This window comes from Mus caroli, chromosome 16 (genome assembly GCF_900094665.2).
Source record: "Mus caroli chromosome 16, CAROLI_EIJ_v1.1, whole genome shotgun sequence".
Lineage (NCBI taxonomy): Eukaryota > Metazoa > Chordata > Mammalia > Rodentia > Muridae > Mus > Mus caroli.
This window is the reverse complement of record NC_034585.1, coordinates 18103154-18127879: the sequence shown is the minus strand read 5'-3', so window position 1 is coordinate 18127879 and position 24726 is coordinate 18103154.

Sequence of the window (24726 nt, the reverse complement as noted above, 5' to 3'; positions counted from 1 at the left end):
AAAAAAAAATAAATAAATAAATAAATAAATAAATAAATTACTTTCCATTTAAGAAACAATATACACCGAAAGATTCAAACTCTTAGCTTCTTGTATTGAAGCAGAGACAGGAATTTTTTTTTTAACATAATGTAAGGCTATTAGCCATACCTAAAGGCAAAACTATCCAATGATCACAAGTTCACTGGAAGCAAACCCTTTACAATTATCAAGATGCAAAGGAAAAACCAACTTTCCAAATCTATAATAATTCTATATGGAGTAGGCAAGCCAGATGATAACGCCTCTATAAGTTCTACAGCCTCATTGACTTTTCATAAATCATAAATTTAAACTTTATTTTGAACAACACCTGGATAGATCTGTAATAATGTTGTTTTTGCTTAAAAAAAAATTATTCCCCAGAGGCAAGGAGAGGAGAGGTCCCAAAAACTTCCGTAAGGCAGGGTTTGCAAAACAAAAGAAAAGCCACACAAGCCTCAATGAGGCTCCTCTGAGCTAGCATTAACTCAAATGTAAATATTTCTTAATCTGAGCATACAGTCTGAGTTCTGACCCAAAGATTATCTCTCCTGTAGTGAGGACAGATTCCAGAATTTTTAAGTTTCTTTTGCAATACTAGAATATGTCCATAACTTTTGGAAAGCAAAACCCAATTTTAAACAATTTATTCTTTTTAAAAATCAATACCAGCACCATCACTTTCATGTTACAAAGTTTGGCTGCCAATTTACATATGAATGCATGACAGTGAAAATTTTAATGCTTCCTAAAGAGATATTGTTTTAAATCTTATCTCTTATAAGTCTACTTTCTAGGATAAGAATTACATAAAATATTATCCCAATTTAGAAGTAACCTTAGAGGCCTAGTTTAAGCCACGTGCTGTTGTTTAAAATGACTCCAACCCTGAGTTACCAGTTTTAAACTAACTTTCTTGTTACCAATGTTTCACCTTTTTGTTTTGTTTTGTTTTTGTTGTTTTGTTTTGTTTTGTTTTGTTTTTCGAGACAGGGTTTCTCTGAATAGCTCTGGCTGTCCTGGAACAACTCACTTTGTAGATCAGGCTGGCCTCGAACTCAGAAATCCGCCTGCCTCTGCCTCCCAAGTGCTGGGATTAAAGGTGTGCACCACCACGCCTGGCTTATGTTTCACCTTTTTAATCATACCCAATAACTTATAAGCTAATACTCTATGACCAAGACATACAGAGCATATTTATATCTTTAAGACTGGCCAGAAACCAAATGAAGTGGCTACAGGAATCTTATAAATTTAGACAAATCAAAGAATTTTACTTTTTCTAGCTATAATTTTAAGATAAAAAGCACTTTGTCATTTGCTGAACCCAATAATCACAACTGCAGAGAATTTTCTAGGAAAAAACAACTATCAGCTTATTTTCCTTAGCACTAAGAAGCTGCAGACTCCTTTTTAAAAACAGTTTTTCAGCAGGAACTATCTATCCTGCTGTGCATGACTCCTGGCTAAGGTGTGGGGCAACTTTAATCAGCATCTGCTATGTAAACTGAGACTGAACCAAGAGATGGATAGCCAGCAGATAGTTTTAACCATTTTTTTTCTTTTCAACATGAAACATAGAACAACAGTCATTCAGGCAACGAAACAAAAACAGACACGAATTGACACGTGGATAGATTGGTGCACCAAACACAGACAATCCAAAGAGTGTAGAGAACTTGATGTAACCAAATCTAAGTGTGTCTCCTGTAGGGGCCAGAGAGAAGGTAGGATGTCTCCTGATTTTTTCCCTCTGTCCCTGGGAGAGCTCTGAAATCCATTTTCCTTCTCTCTCTCTCTCTCTCTCTCTCTCTCTCTCTCTCTCTCTCTCTCTCTCATCATTTGTATACCTAGCATCCCCCCCTTTTTAAATTTTACTGTCAACCCCTAGCTGATATCAGTGCTGGGTCAACGCTGACTCAGTCTAGCCTGTATCCTTTTTGCACCCTTGCAATCAACAGCCTTCAAAAGATGACATTTGTAGCACTAATATTAATGCTGTATGTTGCTTACTGTGCAGGGATACATCATGTGGAGCTCTACCAAGACAGTGTTCCCTCAGTCAATCCTCCTGTATTCAGGTCCCTGCTCAAGTGCCAACTGTACCACCCACAGCTACACAAACTGGGTTCCTAACAGGGAGGCTGGGGCTGAATGGGAGAAAAGGGAGAGAGAAATAATGAGACCAAGACAAAGATACTGATCAAGGCCCAAAGTTTACTTAAGAGTCTGAGCTTATAAAGGAGGGATCCCATCCCCCACAACGCCAGGCTCTTGTTTCATTTGGGATAGTGTCAGGAGAACAGGTTCAGCCTTTCAGCAGATAGTGGCATCTTGGAGACAGATGCAGAGGTGGCAGAACAATAGACCTATCTAGGTCATAAGACTAAACCCTACTTGGTCTCTTTCACAGTGGTAGAACAGGTCTGATCCAGCCTACTCAAGGCTGGGGGAGGCTACAGGCTGGCAAGAGAGCAATCTCAGAGCTCTGAAGAGGTAGAGGCAGTGTTTGTGGAAGAGGTGTTGGCTAGAGAAACGGCAGCAGTCATGGTCTTGGGTCATCGCACCAGGCTAGGAACAGACAGAGATCACCACCAGGTGGGGGCAGACAAAGTGGCAGGGCACTGAGCAAGTCATGGGGTATGGGCGAGACCACTGATGCTAGCACCTAACAGAAACCAGTGTAGATTTTGTTTTTGTTTTTGTTTTTAAATTGCATGCTACAGGGCCCAATGTTTGTAGTGGCCACATTGGTTCAGTGGCTGTCCTTCTGCCATGGTATCACCAAATCTGTTGCCTCGGGCTTCAGTTAAGTCCTCTCTGGTGCCCTGGGCAATGGATGATGGCAAGTCTTTCTGGCAACCAGATAGCTGCTAAGAGGACTGAGATCTCTTATTTTCAGTTTCCTTTTATGCTCCTGGTACAAGACACTTCCCCAACTTAGTGCCTGAGTCAAGGCTACCAGGTCTGCTTTTTGAGCTGATGTCCGCTGAGACAGAGATTGGGTCCAGATTTCCCCTGTTGAGTATCACTATGGCTGCCTTTGCATACCTAATCCTATACTGCACATGGCTGCTCCCATCAGTAAATAATGTTGCACCTGCTTTTTCAAGGGGCAGGTCTCAGAGATCTGGCCATCCATACTGCAGGTGGTCAATGACCTGGATACAGCTGTAAGCTGGCTGATCAGACTCAGGCAAAAGTCTATTCCCTTTGGCCACTGACTCATTCCTGAGACTAACCACCAAAGTTCAGCAATCAAAAGCTATTATTTGGCTACACTGGCTATCCTATCCAGTCAGGGCTTATCAACTCATCCAACCACAGACTTATCATTTTCTCCTTAAAAAGCCACTCCTGGAAAGAGCAACTGCTGCTGCTTGCTGCCTGTCTTTGCCTGATCCAGAGGCAACCCTTCACCCACTACTTGCCCTTCTGAGGTAATAAATCTCCTTTGTGCTGAGACTTTGTTGTTGGAGTATGTCCTTTACTAACTCTGAAGTGTCTCTGCTCCAAACCCTTAAATACTATAGAAGGCAAAAACCCTCATACTGGGGACTTGATGGTGAGCAAGCTTTGTATTGGACCCCTGTGGGTCCTGGTACACTCCACTACTGGGCCTGGCCTCTTGGGGAGGCAGAATGCAGGAAGTTTGACTGTGATTATCCCATGCTGCAGCCACAGTGGGTGCTGGGCTGGATGGCTACAGGTGTAGGATAGCACAGTCTGAGATGTGGGAAGTCTAGAGTTGCCTCAGGGTTCCCTTGGCCTGCAAGGAGGCTGGGGCCATGGGCTTCTCAGACTTTTAGACATCCAAGCACCACTGGGAGTGTCAGAAGAGCAGTGAATGGAGTCAGGGGCCCATAGGCTGGGGGCTGCATTTAGCCTAGGGACAGCAAAAAAGGGGGGCTCTAGCTTGTCCCATGGGTGTCTGTCTTTAGTCTGGCAGAGGCAAGTTATGGTTCAGAGCACAGAGAGATGCCTTCTGTGGGAGAATTAAGCTGTGGCTCCATAGGCAAATGCCTTCTTTCATGGCTCCTCATGGCAGATCTTGATAAAAGAGATAGTGCATAGTTCTAAAGTATTTATTGGTTGTTCATGGTGGGAAATGGATGAAAAGTGTACCGAACCTACTTCTCAGGGAATATCTGAGATTAAATACCTTTTGCAAGGAGGAATGTCTGGGAAAAGAAGCTTATTGGCTAAGCCTTCCAGGCCTCTAGGTACCTCATTAGCATGGAGAACTCTGTTCTTGGCCTATGTGACCACAGATCACATTTCTTTATGTGAGGAGTACAACACTTGCAGCACTTGTTTTATTCCAGGAATCTGGCAGGGAGCAGAGAGTTACCTAAGTCTCAGGTGTGTGCCCACTGAGTATCCAGGTCTCAACCTGCTCTATCTTACCAAACTTCCTGGCATGGTTTTACATCCCAGAGTCCCTCCCCCCTCCTCCAGTGAGCAGAGGTTCCCCCAAAGCAGGAGGCAGGAGAGAGGGGGAGGGAGAGAGAGAGAGAGAGAGAGAGAGAGAGAGAGAGAGAGAGAGAGAGAGAGAGAGAGATTGAGAGAGATTCCACATTCAACTTCTGTTCTATGGTCAATTGATCAGTTTCCTTCAACAACAGTGTGTGGCAGCAGTTGCCCAGATGCCAGCTGGCCATCCTGATACAAGAGGATCTAGGCAACTGCTCCAGAGTCCAAGTTAGAACCAGTATACATTTTGCCACCTTGTTTTATTTATCCACAAACATGAAAAAAGTTTAATTAGATAGGGCTGACATCAAAGCTCTTTTGAATTTTTGAAACACTTCTTTCTCTCTGCCCTCTCACCTCAGGGGGCCATTTTCTCCCAGGCTCTGGCACAATGGCTTTGCTATTTCAACAAAGTTGGGTGTCCATAGTTTGCAATTTCTGAATGTCTTCAGGAATTCTCTCACTTGCCTCTTTCCTACGGAGCAGAGATATTTAGAGTAGCTTGAGTCCTACTTGTGAACAAAGTTCTGTTGTTACCCTCTAGGCAATATCCCACATAAGATATTTACATTGTGATTCATAACAGTAGCAAAATTACAGTTATAATGTAGCAATGAAAGTAATTGTATGGTTGAGGGTCATCACAACATGAAGAACTGTATTAAAGTTCAAAGCATTAGGAAGATTGAGAGCCAGTGGTTTATACTGTCCTGGATCTGAAAGGTGCTTTTTTTTTTTTAATCTCTGCCTCTGGCTCATATGAGTCAGCCTATATTTGCATTTAAATGGACAGATCTTAAATCAGCTGACAGGGATTTTTAAATTCCCCAACATTGTTTTTTGATGAGACTCTTAGTGCATATCTGCTGTCAAGGGCACCGGAATGCTACTTTCTTGCAGTATGTGGATGATCTCATCACCACACGCACCTTGGAGAAATGTCAACATTCCATGGAGGAGCTGCTATAAATGCTCCAGCAACTGGGCCATGATGTGTCGGCTAGAAAGGTCCAATTGTGCTTTAATAAGTGCTAAATTTCTGATGGTCTCAGGTGACCCCCATGAAAGGGTCATTTATTCTAATAGTCTAAGCAGTGTATAAAGATTTTGTAATATTGGATATATAGACTCCATTCATTTATTTACTTCCTTTAAGTCCTGAACAGGATGATAGTTTTTAGTGCCTGGCTTAACAACTGGGAACAATGGGTTGTTCCACGGAGAGTGCCGGGGCACTAGAATCCCTGCTTCCATAAGGCAGCTGATGTGTTTCCTAATGTCTGGCTTGACCTACTTTGAGATGGGACATTGTTTTACTATTTCAGGTAGAGCTGATTTAGAGAGTTGAACAATAATTCGTGGTCGATGGGAAGCCAGGCCAGGGGCATTGGTCTCAGCCCATACTCTAGGGAGGTTTAGCATTAGTTTTGTCAGAAAAGAGTCATGCATTCCTAATTTTTCAGTATCTAATTCTGTCATTTTTTTATTCCTCTGATAGGGGGGCAGGTTACCATGATTGCTGAGTGTAGGCTTCCCAGGCAGAGTAGCTTTGCTCCAGTCAAATATGATGGTGGCACCAAGTTTTCTTAACAAATTTCTATCAACTACAGGATGTGGACAATCTGGCATTACAATGAAAGAGTGTGTTCCTGTTCCTCATCCAATGTCTTGGATTTAAGTCCTGAATAGGATAAACTACCATCCTATTCAGGACTTAAGGGAAGTAAATAAACTTGAAAACTGTTATGAAATATAATGCTGAGAGGAGTACCTTGGGCAGCCCATGACGAGGAGTATCCCTGAGTAATTGGTCCATGCAATAGATCTGGTGTGAAAGGGGTTTATTGGGGGGAAGGTAGAGGAGTGAGGACTTGGGAAGGGGCAGAGGCAGATGAGTCAGCATGTAGACAGACAGACAGATGGAACCAGAGCCATGAAGGCAGAGAAAAAGGGGGCAAGTGGAGAACAGCTAGAGAGAGAAAGAGAGAGAGCTGTGGTGGTACTTATATCTGGCACACATACCTGACTGAGGCGGTAGACAATGATGTAAGCAATTGCTAGGCTCCTGAGGGCAGGTCAACAGAATTGTCTGTAGCTAACAAAAATCAGGAGCTAACACCAAGATGCTGCAAGGCAAAACTTTTATTTTTATGGCCATGCCAGACTTACATTCACCTCAGGAGTAGGAGAACGAAAGTGGCCCAGACCATAAACAAAAAGGCCTTTTTGTGGCAAAAAAAAAAAAAAAGCAAGTGATTTTAAAATGGAATTTTGCAGTTACTTTTATGATCATAGGAAAGGTACATGTTAGTTTTGATCAGATAGTTAACATACATGAAACATTTTATGGCCAGCCAATTCTCAGAACAATGGAAACAATTTGCAGTGTGTAACTGATAAGATTATTCAGGAAAACCAAAACAAAACAAAACAAAAAGTTGAACAAAAAACCCAAGTTGACCAAAGTCTAACATTGCTTAACTAAAAGAAAAATGGAGTCAGCTCCATTTTACTTCTCATTTGATGGTCCAGGAATAGGTGGCCTCTTGAATGATAATTTTCTCTTTAGAAATGGGGCACTGAGGTTGGGTCAGCACTGAATGGACTATACCTGTGTCTACCAGGAGCCAGATGGTTTTCCCTGTATTTTTCCTGTGATCATGGGCTCCTGGGAGTTTATTTTCATGGAGCTCCTGCCCCAGCATTCTGACCCATTCAGATGGAGAATCAGTTTGATTGTTTTTTTTCTCATCTGTCAGGTTTTGAACATTCTTTTTTTTTTCAATGCCATCTTTTTCTACAATGGGCTCACTAGTCCCTTTATAGCTTGGCCCAGCCCAGGGCTGATTTGGATGTCTGTGGAACTCCTAACTGCCCGAGGGCCCCGGGCACCCTTCAGCTCCTTGAGCATGGCTACCATTATCCTAGACAGTTTTCTTTCTTTTCTCTCATCCAGGTCTCTGTCTCTAACAGCTGTGATCTATTCATTCCTTCAAACTCTGTAAGTTTTATAACTTTCTGTGACCAGGAGCTATCTTTGTTACAAAGGCATTACTAATAGCACAATGGTTCTCTGGACTATCTGGGTCAATGGGCATGAACTTCTGCTCTGCTCCTCTGAGGTGCTCTGGGAGCCCAGCAGAGGATTCCTGACTTTCCTTGGTCATCACCTCTGTAACTTTTGACCTGTTTGTCGACCTTCTAACTAATGCTCTTATTCTAGTCAGGAGAATCTGTTGCTAGGTGTCAAGTGTGTCACACACACACACACCTTGATCAGTGGTGAGGTCCTACAAGGTTAAGAGCAGTATTTGCTTGGCCCTTATTTCTGCATCCAATCCTGTACACACACAGAAGCCTTTTCTGGTCTCTATCATGATTTGGTCTCTCGCTGCAGAAGCAAAGAGGGTACCCAGGAGTGGCTCACACTCTGCCCAAGTGGGCTGATGGGTGAAGAGAATAGCTTCCAGCAAGTTAATAAGGACCTGTGTCTTCTCTGAAAAAGAAGGATTCTAGAATTTCTAGTTATAAAGATCACTGGTTTAAAAGGAACATAAACTACAAAAGGGTCTAGACTTCTGTCTCTCTCCCACTGGTTTCTTCCCCCTCCAGAGTCCATTAAGAAGTGCCTCTCTGAAATGGAAGACAGCCTGGCTTGGCTGGGGTGGAATGTAGTCCTCTTCAAGTATGGGAAGGCCAGGACCAGGCAGGCATGGGTGAAGGGAAATTGAGTGAGGATGAAAGCAAATCAGGATAGATTTAAGGGACCACAGGCATAGGTTTCCCCTTTAGGCACAGTTGGATCCTGGACTGGCTGGGTGTAGGGATTGTAAGGTTTCTACCTCCTCTTCTGCTCTGTGGGAACTAGAACAGAGAGACTCGATATTTTGCCAAGATTTTGACTCAGTCTTTGGCCCTCAGGCTTGGTAATTAAAAACAGATAAAACAGAAGAACCCTGCTTAAGTGCATAACACTTCAGCCATGTGGGGGCTCTAGAAGGAGGGAGAGCCAGATGTCATGAAAGGAAACTGATCTGGGGGACCAGAATTCGCTGTGACACTCTGCCAGACTTTCCTGGAAATTTAAGGAGCAAATGACCCCTTTTGTGGCCATCCCTCATCAAGGGTGGGTCATCAAGTCTGCATAGGTTGTAGAGGTTCTGTGGTGACAACTTAGCCCCATATTCCACCTTATAGAATTCATAGGAGTGTTGTAGCTTGCAGTCCAGGGGCAATTTGGTTGTACTTGGTCCAGCTCCTGTTCCTGCTATTAAACTTGAAAACACAAATCCAGCAGAGAGTAGACAATAATATAAAGCAACAGTACCCCAACATAGTCAGAGGAAGCCAAGCAAACTCAGAGGTATAGATGTATGGTGGCTGCCTTCATTCACCACCAAAACCAGAAGAACAAAGCACTCCTTTTCTCTTTGAGATAAAAGTCTATGATTGTGTCCAATCTTCCTATATCTCTAGGAATTTCTCTAGTGCCTCAAAATGTAGCATTTAAATCCACTAGGGAAGACCAAAGGCTTAGATTCTATTCCAATCTAAGTTAAATAAATGTACTCTTACAACTAGCAGAAGGAAGGAGCCTTATACTCAAAAAGCATTCAGGGCTGAAGGAAAGGTTTGTCAAGGTGGATATCAAAGCTGTGCCTTACAATTATCTGTGGAATCCACAGCTGGGCAACAGAATTGTTCTACTCCTCCCAGCTGTTTCTCTTTCCAAGTATACTGATAATAAGACTACTTTATCCCGAAGCCATAAGTGAGTTTACAAAAGCAGAAAGCAAATGACTAAATACCTTACAGCAGGAACATTACCCTGTTCCCATCTCACCTGCAGGCTGCTGGGTTCTCACAGGCATTCCAGGACAAAGGTCAATGGCCTGTAAGGATGCCTGGTACCTTATTAAGTTTCCTTAGCCATTATAGAGGAGTTATGTATAAATTATTACACAGGTCTGAGCACTCTGGGGGAAGTGTCTCTAATTGACTGGGATAGAGCAGGCAATAACACAGTGCCATTAGGTTAGGCTGGCTGTCACATCATCACATATGGAAAAGTCAGGTATCATAAATTATTAGCTATCAAGTGGCAGCACAAACTGTTTCTTAACTCTTTGTACCCGAGAGAGCCATGAGAATGTGTGACCTGATTCTTTCACATGTCTGCATCTGGAATCTTAAGAGGTTACCATTGTCTAAAAGGGGCAGGTACACATTCTAACAGAGATAATGCGCTCATGACCTGGTATTGGGCACTGAGGCACTGTCACAACAAATGGTAAAGAATAGATAGTACATTTCAGCACTGAGAGATGTTCTAGAGCTACATGGCTCTGAGGAACAAGGAACTTAGCCTAGAAGCAGAAGTGGGAGGAAAAATCCTAGACAGGAAAACTGGAATATGCAAAGGGCAGGAACAAGTTTGCACTTAAGTAAAGGCAGGCAGTTTCATTGGCAGAGTATGTTTGTAAAGAGAAGGAGGGGCTAAGGCTGAGTGATTAGAAAGAGAATATTAAGGCTGAGGGGAGAGGAGAAAGAAGGGATGAGGCAGAGAGGAGAGGAAAAAGGAGGGAGTTAGGCAGAGGGAGAGAACACCAGTGAAATATGCTGCATTCTATCAGACAGTGTGGAACTGGTCTTTACAATCCCAGGTTAGGGCCTCAGTTTCCCTGTATTCCAAAAGAAATTAGGAAACAGAAATTGGTTAAGTAAAATCAACTTGTTTACAGATTAGACAAAGGATGTGGAATCCTCTGCCCCTCCCCTCCAGTGCCTGGGCTATGCTACAATTTGCAGAAAACTAAGAGACAAAAAACAGAACACATGTAAATGTGATGTCATGTAAATGTGAAACAGGTTAAAGAGCCTTTTCCTGGGGGAACGATTTCTCCACTGTAGAGGGGGAGGCCGGTGGTGAGATGGCAAAAGTGTGGTGAGCATATTTACAGAAACCACGGGCTAAGCGGTGGGAATCCCAGACACATGAGAGAAAAGAGCAGGAAAGGTATTGGCCTCATCTTGTAGTCTCTTTCCAGGCCCCACAATTGTGCTCACTCTCTAGTCCCGCACACGGGTAAACACGCCTTGACAACGTAAAAAGCATAGTTCTTATCTCAAAGGGGATAAAAGATAGTGACTGCACGTCTTAGTTTGGGTTTTATTGCTGTGAAGAGACACCATAACCATAGCAACTTTTATAAAGGAAAAGATTTAATTGGGTCTAGTTTACAGTTATAGAGGCTTATTCCCCTGTCATCATAGCAAAAATCATGGCAGCATGCAAGCAGATAGGGTGCTAGAGGAGGATATGAAAGTTCTCCATCTGGATCTACAGGCAGAAGAAGTAAACTGGCTTGAGAATCTGAGACCTCGAGCCTACTCCCTAGTCACACACCTCCTCCAACAACCAAGACCATACCTCTTACTACTGTCACTCCCTAAGGGGCTTTGGGAACCATTATCTTTCAAACAACCATTGTGATGACACCCCATGACCAAAAGCAACTTGAAGAGGAAAGGGTTTATTTTGCTTTCACTACCATGTCACACACTGAAGGAAGTCAGGGTAGGCACACAAACAGGGCAGGATCCTGGAGGCAGGAACTGGTGTGGAAGCCATGGAGGAGTGCTGCTTACTGGCTTGCTTCTTATGGTTTGCTCAGTCTGATCTGTTATAGAACCCAGGGCCACCAGCCCAGGGATATCCCCAACCACAATAAGCTGGGCCCTCCCACTTCAATCACTAATTAAGAAAATACCCCACAGATTTGCCTACAGCCCAATTTTATGGAGGCAATTTCTCAATTGAGGTTCCTTCCTCTCAAATGACTCAAGTTTGTGTTTGGTTGACATCAACAGAGGCCAGCACAGTGACCATCGTATGAACACAGATTCAAGTTTCCCCCAAAACCATGTTCTAATGGGGTAACAATTTCATAAATTCTTATAGTAACAGAATAAAGAAAGTCATAAATCAGCACAGACTTCAAATATGTTCAGGAGTATACCAGGAGGCAGTTAGCAAAACCAGGTTGGCAAAATAAAGGCAGGAAGAAGCCACATCATCATCATCACCATTTGTGTGTATGATGTATGTGTTGGTGCTCCTATATCACAGCATGCATGTGGAAGTCAGAGGACAGCTTTATGGACTCAGTTTTCTCTTCTATTTCTGTGGGTTCTGGAGATGGAACTCAGATTGCCAGGCTCACGGGGTGAACACTCTTACCACTGAGCTGTTTCATTGGCTTCTTCTAGATGTTTTTAAATAAGGAAAAATATTACATTTCTTTTTAAAAAATTAACTTAAAAAAGTTTATCTCATAACTTGTAACTAATGATGCAGGTGCTAATTTACAGTTAAAGGACTGAAGGAACTTTATTTAAAGTTTTCTGTTCTTCTTTCAGAATATCACTTGACCTTTCAAGTATGAAATAGCCCAGTAGTACCTTCCTTGTCTGCTTTTTCCCAAATGTTCTTCTTTGAGGCACTGTCCATACATACCCTGGGGATCAGAAGGAAATGTGGATCCTCTCGCTAAGTCACTTCTTGCTTATGGGGTGAGAGTAGGGAAAATCTGGGACTGGTCTGAACTTAGACATGTTTTAGCCTGTTCCATTTAGAGCCTGATTCTGCAGGAGGATTCAGTAGCCCTTGTCTGCCCTTCTATTGCTCCATTATTCTCCTTCTTAATGGTTTGCCATATGGCTCTTTTCTGCACACAGGCACACTGCTCCTTTTAGTAATATCTTTAGACTCACTTCATCTTCTGTCCTAGAGAACTCCTGCCTTCAAGAAGCATTGTTAGCATTGCTGGCAGGACATCTGACCACAGTCATGTCCTGTGAGTTGTAGTGAATTTACTGGTTGGGATTTGCCAACATCTCTTTCTTTCTTCTTCTCCACACTTTGAAATGTTGGAATTCTATCTCCAAAAAGAACACTTATGACAGCAGACACAGAAACACCTCAATTATATCAAGGAGTGTACATTTCAATATAGAGGTGGTCCTCAACTTTCACTGATCCCAATCAAATCAGTAAATTGTAAACTGTGCAAGTGTGGTGGTATGGATAGGTTTGGCCCCCAAAGATTTATATGTTTCAATCCTTGGTCATAGGGAGTGGCACTATTATGAAGTGTGGACTTATTGGAATAGGTGTCGCCTTATTGCAGGAAGTAGATCATTGTGTGAGTGGGTTTGAAGTCTCCTATGCTCAAGCTTTGCCCAGTGTGGAATAAAGATCTCCTCCTGGCTGCCTTTGGATCAAGATATAGAACTCTCAGCTCTTCCAGCATCATGTCTTCCTGGATGGTGCTGCCATGCTTCCCTTAATGATGACAAGAGATTAAACTTCTGTAAGCCAACCCCAATTAAATGGTGTCCTTTATAAGAGTTCCCCTAGTCATGATGTGTCTTCACAGCAATGTAAATCCTAAGACAGAAGTTGGTTCCAGAAGTCAGATACTGCTGTGATAGGCCTGGCGCTGCTTTTGATTGGAGGAATGTGGTTTTGGATTTAGAGAGCAGTAGAATGCTTTCAGTGGGGCTTAATGGGTCATACTAGTAGAAGCATGAAAAACAGTGGCACTGCTGGTGATTTGAACTGTGGGAGCCTGGCTCAAGAGGTTTCACAGGAGAAGAATATGTGGCATAGAGACTGTTCTTTGATATTTTGGTTAAGGATGTTGCTGCTTTTGACCCTTGTCTGAAGAATCTGCCTGAGGCTAAAGTGAAGAGATTTCCATTAATTGCATTGACAAAGAAAATCTCAAAAGAACCTAGCATAGAGTCTGTGGTTCATTCTTATGAAGACGGTTTTGATCAAGTGTAGCAACTAAGAAAAGAAAAATACAAAATGTATGGCTCAAGGTTAAAGGGGCATCAGGAAGTAGAATGGAGCTAAATCCTGTAAATGGGCATTAAATGTAATTAAGGGAGTAGTGACCTTGGGGCAAGATCATACCCATTTATACATTTGCATTAGAACAAGGGGTATTATATTAAGCAGTTTTTGGACCACGTTATTGTTTTCATTTGAACATAAGGAGATATGATTATGTGTCAAATCACAATGGATGAATTGCAATGGCTATTCTTGGTTGTCATCTTGAGTATATCTGGAATGAATTACAATCTAGAACTTATAAAGATCTTGTGAAAAGGAACTGAAGTCCAGACTGGTTTGCAGTGTGAGTTCCAGGACATCCAGGGCTGCACAGAGAAACTATATCTTGAAAACAGCAAACAAACAAAAAGAAAAGGAAAAAATGTATTTTAGCACTGGATAATAAATAACACTGCTTCTAAGTACAGGTCAACTGCCTGGTTGTTAGAAATTCCTAGCTGAGTTTGCCACACAGGCTTCTCTTAGACCTTTTCCCTTACCTTGACCAAACAAATACAACCCATTAACACTTTTGCCCTTGGGCTGAAGTAAGTAGTCGGCTTTATCTTTTAAACACCTCCTACAGTGAACATGAAAAACAAAATAAAAGGGGTGTTAAAACAACACCAGAAATCCCCACAGTTGAAAGAGTGAGACACCAAATACAGGCTTCCTCCTGCTGTTATTAAATACTTCAGGAGAGAGAAAGAGGAAGGGAGAGGAGAGGAGAGGAGAGGAGAGGAGAGGAGAGGAGAGGAGAGGAGAGGAGAGGAGGAAAGGCTGTTCATGTGTCTACTTTCTGTGAAGTGTGTGTTTACACGTGTGTGTGCTCACATGTGCAGTTTGTTTGTGTATGTGTGTGTGTGTGTGTGTGTGTGTGTAGACTGGAAGTCAACTCCTGGACTATGGGTTTATACTACCACATTCACTTCTATGTGAGATGGAGATGGAAGCCAGGGCTTTATGAAGGCTAGGTATGTAAGCATTTACTATGTGCGTTACATTCCAACCCCTACTTTATTTTAAATGAATCTTGATTGTACAGAATTAGATCAATTATGGCATTAGTTTATTATTCTCATCATTCATCCTGAATTTCTACTATCATGTATCCATACAGATATGAGTATGTTATTTGCTTTCAGGATTAAGCCACTATCTATAACAGTTCCCTTCAGTCTTCCTATCAAATTCAATTCTGCTGCTCCCACCTTGGCCTCATCTTTCTGGGTTTTGTGATTTTATTGGCTTCCTGAGGGAAAAAAAAAAAAAACAACTACATCCTAAACTTTGGAAATAGGCAACCTACTTTTCAAGGGAACAAAAGGAAACGGAAGTGTTTCCACCAGACAACGAGTGGGACCAACCAGAAAGCATCTACTGTTTGCTCAGTCCAGCCTCATCTTCTCACATTTATTCCAGTGAATTTTTGAGCTCCAGAATTGGGCAGCAATCAAATTACAGGGTGAGATTTCCCTCAGAGAAACCTGGAAGTGAAGCCTGGCCACAGAGAAAGAAAGGCAGACTTTCTTAGTTTGCTCTAACTGCTATGTTGAGGAGCATAATCAAATGCAACTTGAGAGGACATGTCACCATTTGGGGAACATAAGGAACAAGACAGAAAACAGTGTTCCTTCATGGACTCTGCTTCAGCCTTGAACTCTTGCCCTGACTTCCTTGGTGTGGACTGTAACCTACCAGGTGAAAGAAACTCCTTCCTCCCTGTGCCGGCTAACTTTTGTCAATCTAACAAAAACTAGGATCATCTGGGAAGAAGGTGTCCTGGTTGAGAAAATCCTGCCATAGAATTGCCCTGAAGGCAAATCTGAAGGCAGTTTTGAATGATGATTGATATGAGAAGGCCCAGCTCACTGTGGGTGGTGCCACCCTGGGGTGGTGCTCCTGAGTGTGTAAGAAAGCAGGCTAAGTAAACCACCAGCAGGCCACTAAGGGGCTCTCTTCCACAGCCTATGTGTCAGCTGCTGCCTCCAGATTGCTGCTCAGCCTGAGTTCCTTCCTGCTCAGAATGTCTTTGAGGATGGATTGAGATGTGGAAGCCTAAGAAAGACACCCTTCCTTCCCAAGTCGTTTATAGTCTGAGTATTTTACCACAGCAATAAAAACCCAAACTAAGACATTTCCCAAGTAGCTTGTGGTCACAGTCTTTATCACAGCAACAAAGAGCACAGATTGATACCAGGTTCATGGGATATTTCTGTGACAGATCTGACCATGACATTTTGGTGGAGTATTTTAGAAGAAATTAGGAACTTTGAGCTACAAAACACATTGAGTGCTTAGAGCTCAGTGAGCTATTGTAGAAACTTGGAAGATAATCCCAAGACCAGTGCAGATGACTGAGTCCTGGCCTGTGAAAGTTCAGAAGGAAATCTGAGAGGCCTGTAAAGACTGGGGCATGGGTTTGGAGAGATGGCCCAGTGGTTAACTGCCCTGGCTGTTCTTCCAGAAGACCTGAATGCAAATCCCAGAAACACATGGCAGCTTATAACCATCCAGCTTTAGAGAATCTGATGCCTCTTTTGGCCTGCTGTAGACACAAGACACACACCTGGTGTACAGATATACATACAGCCAAAATACCTATATACATAAAATAAAATAATGTTTTTAAAGACTATTAGGGTCATTTGTTTTTTAGTTTTAATTAAGAGTATGTGTTTCTTGTCATCTGGAGCTGAACAATTACCTATAATCAGGAACAGAACAGGATTATTGAATTTATCTTTTGGGAAGTGTTCCTTCAGAGTCAGAACACAGAAACTGTGGTCCGGAGGGGTCCAGGACTGCACCCCATTCTAACAGTTGAATTTGTCAAGGTGGAAGAGTCATGTAGGCCATACTGGTTTTGATGGCATTAAGGGGTCATGGAATGCAGCTGAGTCTTGGCACGGTGAAAGGAGAGGAGCAGCCATTGGTGAATGTACAGCCTCAGTTCAGTGGAGACCTCAGCATATTGGAGATACCAGTACAAGAAGACAACTGCCCAAAGAGCAGCAGGCCTGGGCCAGAGCCACTTAAATCTGTGAGGTCAACTGAATGTGCTGTGGAAGACAGAGCCAGGGAAATGGGGCTGCTTGTGCCTTAGGAACACAGAGGATCATGGGTCTCAGACACCAGCCACTGAGCTATTTACACTTCTGAGAGGAGTTGGGTTTGATTTGATGTGACTTTCAATATGCCCTGAATATGTTTTCTTGTTTTCTCTTTTGGTATGAGAGTATTTCTTCTAATTTTTAGTATTAGTATTATATATATATATATATATATATATATATATATATACACACACACATATTAAGTTGTTTTTTTAATTAGGTATTTTCTTCTTCTTCATTTACATTTCCAGTGCTACCCCAAAAATCCCCCAACCCACCCACCCCCACTTCCACTTCTTGGCCCTGGCGTTCCCCTGTACTGAGGCATGTAAAGTTTGCAAGACCAATGGGTCTCTCTTTCCACTGATGGTCCACTAGATCATCTTCTGATACATATGCAGCTAGAGACACGAGCTCCAGGGGTACTGGTTAGTTCATATTGTTGTTCCACCTATAGGATTGCAGACCCCTTTAACTCCTTGGGTACTTTCTCTAGCTCCTCCATTGGGGGCCCTGTGTTCCATCCAATAGCTGACTGTGAGCATCCACTTCTGTGTTTGCTAGGCCCCGGCATAGCCTCACAAGAGACAGCTATATCTGGGTCCTTTCAGCAAAATCTTGCCAGTGTATGCAATGGTGTCAGCATTTGAAGGCTGATTATGGGATGGATCCCCATAACCCCATTAAAAAATGGGGCTCAGAGCTAAACAAAGAATTCTCACCTGAGGAATACCGAATGGCTGAGAGCACCTGAAAAAATGTTCAGCATCCTTAATCATCAGGGAAATGCAAATCAAAACAACCCTGAGATTCCACCTCACACCAGTCAGAATGGCTAAGATCAAAAATTCAGGTGACAGCAGATGCTGGCGAAGATGTGGAGAAAGAGGAACACTCCTCCATTGTTGGTGGGATTGCAAGCTGTACAACCACTCTGGAAATCAGTCTGGCGGTTCCTCAGAAAACTGGACATAGTACTACTGGAGGATCCCGCAATACCTCCCCTGGGCATATATCCAGAAGATGTTCTAACTGGTAAGAAAGACACATGCTCCACTATGTTCATAACAGCCTTATTATAATAGCCAGAAACTGGAAAGAACCCAAATGCCCCTCAACAGAGGAATGGATACAGAAAATGTGGTACTTTTACACAATGGAGTACTACTCAGCTATTAAAAAGAATGAATTTATGAAATTCCTAGGCAAATGGATGGACCTGGAGGGCATCATCCTGAGTGAGGTAACCCAATCACAAAAGAACTCACATGATATGTACTCACTGATAAGTGGATATTAGCCCAGAAACTTAGAATGCCCAAGATACAATTTGCAAAACACATGAAACTCAAGAAGAATGAAGACCAACGTGTGGACACTTTGCCCCTTCTTAGAATTGGGAACAAAACACCCATGGAAGGAGTTACAGAGACAAAGTTAGGAGCTGAGACAAAAGGATGGACCATCTAGAGACTTATTATTATATTTTAAAGAAGCCCACAGTTAAGAGACTTACAATATTTCAAAGAGTCAAGTTTTAAAGTGTTTACATTTTTAAAGATTATGACAGTTTTCAAATTATAGTATGTTTTACATGGTAATATTAACTGAATATCTTGGGAACAAACAAGAAAGCAAAGGTTACAGTTGAATGTGTTTTATGTCATGTAGACAATGTGTCAATTGTGCTGGCCAGATTTTGTCAACCTGACACGGGCTAGTGTCATCTGAGGAAGAGAAAATGCCTCTGTCAAACTGACCTAAATGTGTGAGATAAGTGTTGGGAATTTTAATTAATTAATGATTAACGTGGGCAGGCCCAACCCATTGTGAGTGGTGCCGCACCCCCGCAGGTGCTCCTTGGCTGTAGAAGAAAATAGACTCAGTAATCCATGGGGATCAAGACCAGCATTCTTCCACGGTTTCTGCTTTGAGTGCTTGCTCTCATTTTTCTTCCTGGTAGATTACAAACTCTTAAATATAAAAACCTGTTATTATAGTAGCACTGCAAAGACCAAAATTACCAGTCTAACCAATTACACTCATAGCCAACTTTCTCATTTAGACCTTAATGGCCCACAGGTCTTGTTAAGTTAGACTTAATAAATCTTGTCCAAAATCTTTTAGGAATTCAATTAACTAACATATGTTATAATTTTAATTGTGCTTTTAACCAGTACTACAAATGCTTACCGTGTGTGAAGGCATTATTTGAAGCACGGGATAGTAGCTGGACTTGAGACTATTCTCTATTAATTGTAAGGATAGGTTGACCCCTGTCATCCTCAAGTGCAGGACCATCTCAGTGTCTGGTTCACCCCCAAAAGTTGAACACTAATCGTGACAGAGTCCTTGGGGGGAGGGGAGGTACACCTAGGCAATATTTTGGAGTCCTTGCCCCATAAAGAGCACAGGTTTGGGACAGTTGGCAGTCAATGAGAAGGCAGCTGGTAGGATTTCATAAAAACTGCACAGAGAAGGAATGAATCATCCTATACTCTCTGCATACAGCTCTGATGAATACCCCAGAGGACAAGCTCGGGGTGCAGAGTCCTCTGGGACCCTGGAAAGAAATCTAGTTTAGATACTGATAATTTTGAGGCCTGTAGGGATTTGGGGCATCTGTGGAGTAACAGCAGCTGTAAGGATGTGCTACAGATCAGCTACAGACTCCCCAAGTCTCCTTTGGTAAAGCTGGGTTCACAGGGTGATGCTGCTGGGAGGTGTTGACAAATTTTTTGGAAAAAAGGCTTCATTGTTGATCCTTAGGTCATTACAAGCATGCCCCAGAGGGGATTATGGGACCTTGGCCATTGCTCTTTGCTGTCATATTCCTGGCACCATGTGACACCCTTAGCTTTCCTCCAAAAGACCCAGCAGTGTCTGCTTTGTTAGCAGGGGCCCAGATTGCTCAAGAAAGAACGCACAGAACAATCACTTATTTCATAAAGGTGGCCCCTGTTAGCAAAGGGGAAACAGAACAAGAAGAAATGTAGAGAATGGAGAGGCAGCTCAGCAGTTAAGAGAACTTGCTGTTCCTGTAGAGGTCCTGGCTTCAGTTCACGGCGCACCTACATGGCAACTCACATGCTCCATAGTTCCAGTTCCAGGGGCTCCATTATACTTTTGAGGAGTCCTCAGGCACCAGGAACATAAGGTATACATACTGATAGGTATGCAGTTGTTGAGGTTTGGTCTTTTGCTGTCTATTGTAATGCTAATTGTAAGACCTGGAGTCTGTACATAGCCCCCCTGACCTTGACACAACTTATTTCTGATTGGTAAATTGAAGAGGTTGAAGGAAGATGGGATATTGTAACTTGTTTAGGATTCCACAGCCCTGATCTGGGACTGAGAACAAAGCAGAATAGCCCCCAGGCATGCCAGGGCAGGGCTGTTGTTAAGGCATTCCTAAGAACATCTTGGCCGTAAAGATGAAAAGGTATTCAAGGACAAATGGGGCTACATTATCTAAGCTAACACCATCTGGCCGGAATCTCCCCTCAATCCAAAGACAGGCAGGGTCATCTTATCTAGTCCACACCATCTGGCCGGAACCTCCCTTCTATTACCCCTTGGCGCCGGGTACAAAGATAAGCCCCAAGCCCACCGGAACAAAGCTCTGATGCCCCTTTTGCTGACATGTAATCTTTCTGTTAATCAATCAATCCCATGCCTTTGTCAAAATTCTTTGTATTCCTAACCCTTTGCTTCTTTAAAAACCCCTAACTCCTGAGCCTTGTCCTCGATTCCCCTGCCTCCTGTGTGAGGTACTTGTCGACCCAGAGCTCTGCCAATAAAGCCTCATGTGTCTTGCAACAAGAGAGGATTCTTGTGTTCGTGGGTGCTCCCTGTCCCTGGACTAGAGTGGGGGTCCCTAGATTTGGGGTCCTACAAGGTCAGCTCAGAAACTTGGAAATTCAACCAGACCCCTCCCCTCCTGGAAGAGAAAGGTCATAGAGCACATAGGCACCCCTCCCCTCCACAAGGGAGAGGCTGATTCCATTCCTCAGACCACAGGAAGGGATTTGTGTGGGGGACAACCCCACTTGCGGGTGGGGGAGGCCCAGAGCTCATAAACACATTCTTCAGGGTGGACTGACCATTGGCCACCTACAGACAAGGGAACTCTTGCCACCTCATTCCCTAAAGACCAATGAGTTTAAAAGTCACACTGTTCAGCCAATCACATTGTGCCTAGTGGCTGCTGCTCTGAAAACTGTATAAAAACTTGCCACATGGGCTGCACAGGGTTGTTCTCTCACTCCTTCATGTGCAGGGTGACCCCAGCATGCTGGAATGATAAAGTTCCTCTTGCTTTTGCATGGATTCCTGGCTCTGAAAAATAAGGAAGCCAACAGCCAATAGCTGGGCAGAAGAGACATAGGTGGGGTTTAGGTTTCCTGGCTTGGAATCAGAAAGGAACCACAAGGAAGAAAGTGTAGAAGGAGAAGGAGAAGCAATTGTGGGTTAGGAACAAAGAAAACCTGGCCCTGAAGGCTGCCCAACAGGAGTTAAGGGCAGCCCAAATGAAACATAGTGAGTAATAACTCGGGGTTATCAATAGGAAGTCGATCCTAACGATATACAGAGTAGCTCTTGTGTTGTTTAAGACTTATTGGAAATAAAAAGATTCAGTGTGTCTTATATTCAGGACTTAAACGACGAAAGGCAAGGTAGAAACCTCAGGCACAGGATTAATATTTCTACTACAGGCACACGAACACATACGCATGCAGGCGCACATGCTCCTTCCTTCTGTGTGTATGCTTGACACAAGTTAGAGTGTTCTGGGAAAAGGAATCTCAACTGATAAAATACCTCCATCAGATAGTCTTAGGCAAGTCTGTAGGGCATTTTCTTCATTAATGATTGATGTTACACCTGAGGCTTTGATCCTGTTCTGTATAACAAAGCAGGCTGAGCAAGCCAGGAGGAGCAAGGAAATAACCTATGCTTCACCATGGCTTCTGTGTCAGTTTTTGCTTCTGGGTTCCTGTCTTAAGTTTCTGCCTTATTCTCCCCTTGCCCCTGCTGCATACCTGGGAATGGACTGCAACCTGTAACCCTTTCCTCCCTGAGTTGCTTTTGATCATGGTGTTTATCCAACAGAAACCCTGAATAAGACAGAAATAAGTAAATATCGATGGGAGACAAGCTGAGACTCTTAGTCCATGCTTTCAAATCGACAGTAAATGTGTTCTCTCTTATGGCCTTACCACTCTCTTGTAGGGAACCTCAGAGCCACAGGAAGCTTCTCCCCCACAGCCAGAGCTGCAGCCCTCAACACTTCTTGAAGAAAGAACAGCTGCCCAGCTTCTAGACCTGAGATGAGCTTACAGCCTGTGTGGTGGTCAAGGTTAGCTTTGTCTTTAGAGCTAGGATCTCAGTTTTGAGGATGGCCCCACCAATAACTGGATGCAACAATGGTCCTGCTCTTTCTGAGCAACAATCCTTGTCTAACAGGAAGCTGTGGACATCTCTGATCCATATCTCTAGAGGGGCAAGCAGTAACTTTATCAGGTTTCACAATTCCATCTCACATTTATGGCTCCCGGTAAATCTTCACCTTTTATTCTTCCAATGGCTTTCATGTACTCCCAACTCTGCCAGCTTCTGCTCCTTAGAGACCTTGAAGTACTATTGGCAAGGCACCCAGACGCCTGATCTCTCACCATACCTGTCTCCACAGCAAGGCTTCCTCTGTGTCTATGATCTGCCTGCTGCCCAAATGAGAACCCAGGTGTCTGAGGGCTCTCTCAAGTACATAGCTCCTGGGTCACCAAGTAGAAAAACAGGTAACTAGAGAAGCCAGACCCCAGCACTCCATGAGTTTGTGATTTTGCAATTCTGAAGCACAAGTTTGGGGATGAAGACTTGGGCCAGGCAAAGAGAAAGAGAGAGAGATTTTTAGATTAGCTTACAGGGCCAAGGATGGTAAAAGACCACAAGGTCTTGAATCCCCAAAGCTAGGAGGGTTCTAGAGAACAGGGAGCCTAGGGAAGGTTGTCTGTGCGGTGACTCATCCTGTCTGGAGTGGGACAGCATGGCCCTCCCTGGTTTTGAGGTCAGCTAAGTTGTGGAAGGTGTTACAGAATGGGCTACTTTAGTACAGAACTACATAAGGTCAAGCTCCAGAAAAACAGCACCAGTGGGGAGCTAAGCAGCCTTCCCCAGCAATCCTCAACCAAACATAGACCACCATTTTCAAAGAAAGAGACCAGGTTCATTTCCAGCTCCCTGTACACTAATTTCATCTACTTATGGTGTGTTTCTGTGTGTGTGTTTCAAAACAGGATTTCTCTGTGTAGCCCTGCCTATCCTAGAACTCACTCTGTAGACCAGGTTGGCTTTGAACTCACAGAGATCTGCCTGCCGTTGCCTCCTGAGTGTTGGGATTAAAAGTTTTTGCCAACACTGCCTGCCTTGCACCCTATTTTAGTTTTTTGGTTTGGTTGGGTTGGGTTTTGTATTTATCATCATTTGTTCCATTGGAATTATAGAAAATTTCCATTTTTTAACAAGCTGAAAAAATATTAAACACTCTTTTTCATTCACCTTAATCATTTAACTATCTTAACACATTTTTTAAGTTCCTAACAGAAAACAAATTACTGTTATATAATTACTGTAAAATTTGTAAGGAAAACATTTACTTAGGCTCAAAATTCTGAAGACTGGAAAGTCCAAGGTTGGTGGCCACATCTGGTGAGTGTAACAGCTTGAAGCAATTTTACAGCCAGCTCTCAGACTCAACGATGAGTCATGTCATCTCTAGGCGATAGTGCCACTCCTGCATCCATCACCATGGCACGTCTCCCAGAGGCTGCCTCTGTCCCAGTCCTCATAATCCTCTCACATGGGACCTATCGCATGGTGTGATTTATAAGGGACTGCACCTCCTATTTCTAAGAGCGAGGACATTGTAAAGTGTGCCATCATAATGTGGCAGGAGCAGCCAGAGAAAGCATTTAAGGAGAGGACTCGGGAGGGATGGAAACCTCACATATTTCAGCTTATTCCCAAGGGGAATGTATTAATCTCTTTGACTCCCCTAAATGCAGCATTGAGAAATGGATGTTGTAACTTGTGAGATGCCCCACCCTGTACCTGCCCCAGAGGCTTGTACTTAACTTTGGTCGGGCAGATCCTGATTGTTTCCTATTTATTACACTAGGAGAGAACATACACATCTCAGGAGAGATGCTCCATTACTCGGCCACTCTGCCTGCTTGGAACATTGATGTCATCCAGTACTGTGAACCTCTGCAGCACAGAACCCCTCAATGCCTTTCTGAGCTGTCTCAGACCGGAGGAGTTAGATCATCCTGGAGCTGAAGTTCTAGGCAGATGTAAACTGATTTAGTGGGCAATAAGTGTTCCTAACCACTGAGCCATCTCTCCAGACCACAGTCCACTTTTCTATGCTTCTAGTTTCAGCCACCTGTGTCCTTCTATTTAGTGTGAGTCTCCTGGATGCAATATTTTAAAACCGTAGTTGACCATAGTAGTCTCTTTCCTTCCTTTTTCTGATGGGTACATGGTCATGTGTGTGTATGAACGTGTGTGTGTGTGTGTGTGTGTGTGTGTGTGTGTAGGCTAGAGGTTCAATGTTGGCTTTTTTTCCTGAATCATTAGTAACTTTATTTTTTGAGACAGTCTCTCATTGAACCTGGAGCCCACTTCTACTTGTAGTGTTTCCAGTTGTATGACTAACTCTGCAACCCTTTCAAAAACCAAAGAATAAAGTGACCCTTTTGGCTTTATTTCTTCCAATTTTTTGTTTTGTTTTGTTTCTCAGATTCCTTCATTTCCTCCTACAACTTTTCAAACTGCTCACCCAAATGTTTTTTGAAAAAAAAATTTAAAAATATATTCACTGGTGATTTGGCTGCATATATGTCTGTGTGAGGGTGTGAAATACCCTGGAATAGGAGTTACAGACAATTGTGAGCTGCCATGTAGGGGAATTGAACCTGAGTCTTCTGGAAAAGCAGCCAGTACTCTTAACCACTGTACACTCTCTCCAGCCCTCCCCACTCCCTTTTTTGAGACAGAATACAGGAGGAGGAGGAAGAGATGAAGAAAGAGAAGGAGGAGTGAGAGGAGGAGTGGGAGGAGGAGCAGGAGGAGGAGGAGGAAGAGGAGGAGGAGGAGAAGGAGAGGGAGGAAAAGATGAAGAAGAAGAAGAAGAAGAAGAAGAAGAAGAAGAAG